Consider the following 6,717-nt stretch of genomic DNA (forward strand, 5'->3'; position numbering starts at 1 on the left):
CCAGATGACTGATGCTTCCACATCCCTATCCATTAAAGAGTCCCAAGCCATGCTCTATAAACCCTACTGACTAAGCACCACAGGAAGTGCTGCCCATGGAAGAATTGATTGGCAGCAACCCCCCTGACTTCTGAGTGGCTCAGGTGCACTATTTAAGCATAGAAGGCATTCCAGGATACTGTTGGTAAAGGCTTGCCTGACCTGGCCTGGCAGGCAGGGCAGGGCAGGAAAGGAAATACAGACTAAGGGAGAGGCTGGAAGATATGTTGGGGGGGGGGGAAGAAATATCAGTATCTGAAGAAGAGGGAGCAAACAGGGTGCAAAAAAGAGTAAGAGAAAGTATCAACATCTTTAATTATCAAATCACTACCTGAATATGTAAAGATAGGAGATGTTAATCCCTTGAAAACAGCGGACTGAATTAGGTGAAGTATCAGAGAGATCTGAAGACCTAAAAGAATGCAAGGTGGAGATTTATTAGTAGAATGTACACATAAGGAACAGGCTGAGAATCTTCTTAAAACTATAATTTTAGAGAAAATAGAAGTAATTTACCAGCTGCCTAAATTTAGAGGGGTAATGTATGGGGTTCCACTAGGCATGAATGAGTATTAAAATAAAAGGGATATAGATGAGGACCAAATGCTGTTTGACTGATTAGCAGGATTGAGAGAGAGCACAAATCTTCCACAGCCATCTAAGTAACATTTAAAAATGCAACACTACCCAATAGGGTTAATATAGGTTATCAACTCTTTGGATTAAACCGTATATCCTGTCCCCTTTAAGATATTATAAATGTCAAGGTTTTGGCATGTGGCAGCTGTCTGCAAGGGGAAAACGAGGAGTAGTAAATGTGGAGAACACTCGTATGAGAACTGTCTGGAAAGAACAGAACTAAAATGCTGCTATCATAGGGACGAGCATACAAAGTATGTGTGGTGGTGGAATAAGCTAAAGAGATACAGAAAATTAAAACTATCTATAAAATATCCTATGCGCAAGTGCAAAGAGGTTTACAGACCCCTCACTAAAATAAAGCAGTAATGGAGCAGTACTGGGCCAAGAAGGCCCCGCCTCTCAGCAGCTGCAGAGCATGCTTCAAATGGACAGCCTGCTTAAAAGGAAACTCTGACTGGCAAGTGGGGGAGAGTGAAGAAGAGACTGGCTCCAGGCAGCCAGATTGTAACTTCAGGGACAGGGGGATCTACAGGGGAAGAATGGACTGTGGGTAAGACCCACCCAAGAGCCTAAAGGCTCGACCCCCTTTTTCTCCCAGTTCCTTCTCCCTGCGAAGGATGATCAAGTGGACACTTGAGAGTGACTGGGAAGACCCAACTGACTGTTTTGACCTGTTGAGACTGTGGGAGCAATCCTCTACTGAGAGGGAAGCTGAGTGCTATGACCACACCCCAAACTGAAGAGAGAATGGGGGAAATTGAAAGTGGCCCAGAGAAGGTTGAGTGGCTGAACTATCTAGAGGGGACTGAGACTCTCCTCAATCTTTCCTCCTTCAGCCCTGGGCCAGATCCCAATGGAGAGGGAGGGCCCTATCCACACACACACACACATCCCACTCAACTGGGGGAACCCAAGGAGCACGAGAGGACCGTGGACTGTAACTCGGCCGCTAGGCCTTCAGATGGGATGTCCTTCTCAAGCAAAGATTCTGAGAGACTGTTGAGCCACAGCCTGATTCATTAGGCCTGCTGGCCCCAAGTGAATACTACTACAAAGTAGTGGAGAAAACAAGTACCCTAGAAAAGAGGGAGAAAGATGTAAAGATGGAGTGGGATAAACTGCTAAAATAGATCATGGACCAGCAGCAATATAACAGACCCAACTGCTTTAGCAGCTGGCGGTCCAGCAACATTAGCAAGTCTTGCAGCAGCAAGCAACTTATTAGAGAGTTAGCAACACAGCAAAGAGACTAACAGTAACAGCTGGTGCATCAGATGGCCATGTTGTTAGAGCCCCAGAGTACATTGGGGAACGTGGCAGCATGTGGCACTAGCCCAGGTCCCACCCCGAACTGCCCACCAAAGCTAGCAAAAATGGGGCCAGATGACAACCCTAAGGCATTCCTAGTAACCTCTGAAAGGTTGCCATGGTGGCCTACTGGCCTGTGGAGAGCTGGGCCACTCTGTTAGTCCCCTAGATAACAGGAATCACTAGGCTGTGTACCAGATCCTAAATGTGACTGCTGCATAAGTCTACCTTCAATTTAAGGCAATCATCTTAGATGCCTTTGATATTTTGTTGGAGATTCATCACTAGCGATTCCACTGGGAGAGCTTCCCACCTGGGGCACTACCACAGGCAGTGGTCAGGTCCTGAGAGAACCTCAATGAAAAAACAGGAGCTCAGGTAGCTGAAAGAATCATCTTAGAGCAGCTTACCCAGATTCTCTTGGCAGGGTGATGGGAATGGGTAATGCAACATCAGCCTGAAACCTTCTCCGGTTACTTTAGCTGAGAATTATCAGATCATCATGAGGCCTATGGCAATGACCTGGGAGAGTGGAAGGGAGAGCAAGAAAGCGGGGCGCAAGAAGGCGATGGAAACCTGATACGGGCAAGGCCGGCGCCATAGGAGATATGCCCCTGAAAGATGGGCTTAGGAAGTGAAATGAGTTGAGGCAACAGCCCTTCCTGGAAACTGGCAGAGGGTGCAGTTATCCAGACTGAACCCCTCCTGGTGTTGGGGGCTTGCTTCATGGGTGGACAGCTGGAATACTTTCACCAAGATTGCCTGTACATGGAATGTCTTCACAGCCAAGTATAGGTGGCTGACTCCCAGACCCAAAACAAGGGGCTGCAGAAGCTACTAGTTCCCATGCAACAGTCAAGTCAAAAGTGTGGAGGTGCAAGGGTTGATGGACTTGTGTTGCTGCCAAATTTTAGTGAGAGCCAACCTGGCAGGACCAGGGACAGTTCCCACAGGTACCATCTATTTGCATTGCATCCATGGGGATATGCACCCTTACCTGACAAAGAAAGTGTAGCTGAGGGTGTGCAGAATCACAACAATTAAATATGCATGGGCAAGGTCCCAAATCTCATATGCCCTATGATAATTGAGCAGGACTGTAGCTTTTTTAGAGGCCTAATAATGTCCAGGAATGGGAAGCCCCTGGAAAGGAGAGGCAGTGATGTCTGTGACATGAGGCTGGCAGGGCCACAAGCCTTAGTAGACAAGGCTGAGAAGGAGGACCCAGTCTCATGGATTGGTGGAGCAATTCAATAAGACTTTGAAAAGTATGCTGTGATAGTTCATAGTCCTGGAACCTCGCCACAGAGACCAATTGCTTCCGCCCCCCCTGTTCGCCATCCAGAAGGTTCCAAAGGCATCAATGGCATTCTCTCCATTAAAATTACAGTATGGGAGACAGCTGAGAGAAATACTAGACCACCTGCATGCAACTTGGGAGGAACAAAGTTCCAAAGCCACTAACTTGATACAATAAATGCTGCAGCTAAGGGAGAAATTAAAGACCTTCGGCAACAAAGGAACCTGCATCCCGGAGATCCAGCCAGGGCACCAAGTATTACTACTGCTTCCCAATTGAGAATCCCAACTGTTAGCTAGATGGTAAGGCCCCTTTGAAGTGATCATATGGATCAGAGCAGTAAACTATGAGTTTTGCCAGCCAGGCAAGAGGAAGGACACTAACTAAGATATACCACGTCCACCTGCTAAAGGTCTGGGAAGATTGGGAGGGGCTCCTGGTAACATCGTTTCCCCCAGAACCCAAACTACGGCTGTAGGTGCTATAGCCCCCAGTTGCGAACTTGTTCCAGTGAGAGAGGACATGCAGGCAGAACAAAAGCTGGCCCAGTACTTCACTTCAGTGTTTTCCACAGTGCCCAGCCAGACTCACCTGGTGTTTTAACACACAGAGACTGAGCCAGGAAAAAAAAGGAGAGAGTATTTTTGACCTTTGTTGAGACATGTGTGAGAAAGAGTATTGAAGGAACTACAGGCTATGGTAGACCTCAGGGTAATTCAGGAGTCACACAGAAAGTAAAAAAGCTGCATAGTGTTGGTACCTAAACAGGATGGGTCTATCCGATTCTGCATAGACTTCTGAAAAGTCAACACTGTGTCAAAATTTGACACCTACCGATGCTGACGGTCAATGAGTCGTAAGAGAGGATAGGGGCTGCCAGTTATATCACCACCCTTAACCTAGCCAGGGGTTACTGGCAGATCCCCTTGACTCCAGAATCCTGAGAAAAGACAGCCTTCTACATGCCATTTGGCTTATGACAATTTAAGACTATACCCTTTGGCCTACACTGTGTGGTATCCACCTTCCAAAGGCTGATGAATAAGGGCCCCATGACTAATATATGGCTGCATACATTAATGACATCTGTGACTGGCAGACCAGGTGCCAGCTCATGACACAACCCTGGGCCTCATTGAACATTGACAAAAGCATTGCTGGAGACCAGTCTGGTTCACCTGAATGTTATCATTGTTAAAATAGATGTTAAGTTGATAAGAATGTGTTTAGTGTTTAGATTTTATGAAATTCTTGTAGGATGCTGCATGTATTAAACTCACTTATCTGCACCCCGTAGTAGAACTTTATACTGAGTGTTTGCAGTGTAAACCTCTAATTGTGTAACTCACCAAACAAAAAGAAGCATTAATTTACGTAAAGTGCTCATCCTGCACACAAGATGGCCCATTGAAGGCAAATGAGGCACTGTGTAGCATTAAAGGACAGAGCTGTTGTTTGCATTCCTCACTCCTTACAGGCAGGGGAGACCTGTGCATGACCTCATCCCATCAGTTTGGATGCTGTGGTGAAGGGGATAAAAAGCTTTGCCAAGGAGAAACCTGAATCTTTATACAGTCTGGACTGTGAGGGGCAAAGATTCCTAAACAAAAGCAAAAGATCCTCATGCTGCCTGGCATGGGTCAGCCCTAAGGGACAAATTAGCTGCTTATTATAGAAGATTATATTACCTTTTTAAATCTAAGACTAACTCATTTGTGAGTGTATGTTTCCTTTTTAACCTCGTAAATAACTCCCTCCTTTGTTTATTACGGGATTAAGGGCTTTTTAGTTAGTTAGTTTATTACAGGATTGACTACAGGAGTTGTCTTTGGTTTGAGATCAGAGTACAATTGACCTGGGATAAGTGGCTTGTCCTTTGGGGTTGGGAGCAACCTAAACATTGTTGTGATTTTTGGTGTAAAGTGTCCGTCTATTACATAGTCCAGCTTGCCTGGGTAGCAAGATAGACTGGAATCCCCAAGCGGACTCTCTGTGACTCCATGGTATGAGTGTTATAGTGCTTTAGGAGTTCACACTTGTTATTGAGTTGGTGCAATCTAATTATAGAATGTACAATCAGTTTGGGGTTCCCGGCCTGCTTTTTGACAGTCTGTTCTGATCCTGGCACTCACAGTTGTGAGCCACTTCAGACAGCATGACAACATCATATATAGCAAGTCCTGGAGCAAACATCTAAAACATGTTGAGGCAGTCTTGCAGGCCCTCAAAAGTTCTGGATGTACAGCTAACCATCCAAGTGCCTCCTAGCTAATCGGGAGGTGACATATATGGTGGGGAGGGGGCACCTCTACCATTGGCAGGGAAAATTCAAATCCTTGCAGAATGCCTTGAGTCCACAACAGAGGCAGGTATGATGTTTCCTGGGATTAGAAGGATATTAAAGATGGTTTATTCTGGATTTTGCCACAATTGCAGTCCAACTGATAGACCTTTTCAAGGATGCAGCTCCCAAGAAAGTCTGTTGGTCCCATGACTATGCTACAGCCTTCAGAAAATTGAAGGATCATCTGACTCAGGAGCCTGTCTTGTTCCATCCCGATTTTTTCAAAATCCTTCTGTGGGAGTAATCCTCTGCTGAGAGGGAAGCCGAGCACCCTGACCATGCCCCAAACTGAAGAGGGAACAGAGGAAGGTAGGAAGTGGCCCAGGGGTGGCTGGTCTGTTACCAGCTAGAACGGACTGAGAATTTCTTCAGCCTTTCTCCCTTGAGCACTGGGCTGGGACCAAGTGGAGAAGGAGAGCTTGGGTCCCCTCCCCCTCTCTTTTCCCCCCACCACCCAACCATGGGAAATCGGGGAGCACCAGCAGATGGTGAACTGTAACTTGGCTGATAGGCCTTCAGATTAGCTGGCAAGGCCATCCCAAGACTCAGAAACTATTGAGCCCTGGCCTGACCACTAGGCCTGCTGGCCCCAAATGAACCCTATTACAAGAAGCTACTAAAAGATATGCACAACAGAAAGTGGAGAAGGAGGAAAGTGCCAGTGATGGAAAAAGTTACCGGTACAACAGCTCAGGGCAGGAAAAATAATACAAGGGGAATAAATGAAGTTGCAATGTACTGCTTGTAGGAAAGAGAAATGTATAGCATTTATGATAGCAATGATTGATTGCACTTTAAAGACATGGAAGAAGACTGAAAGAATAAAAATTACAGCAAAAGCAGCAGAAGAATATTTACGGATAGGCAATCTCTCAATAGACTGCATCCATGCAGTTTTAAATGAAGGTGATAATGCTGTTTAAAGTATGCTAGGATGCATACTTTAATAACACATGGTCAGGAATTAAATAGAATTGTGTTTGAAATGGAAAACAAACCTGATGTGATATGTGTACAAGCAACATGGCTGGTAAGAATATTTATATTTAGACTTCCAGGATATGATGTATTCAGATTCAACCGT

The sequence above is a fragment of the Malaclemys terrapin genome, chromosome 3 (genome assembly GCF_027887155.1).
Source record: "Malaclemys terrapin pileata isolate rMalTer1 chromosome 3, rMalTer1.hap1, whole genome shotgun sequence".
Classification (NCBI taxonomy): domain Eukaryota; kingdom Metazoa; phylum Chordata; order Testudines; family Emydidae; genus Malaclemys; species Malaclemys terrapin.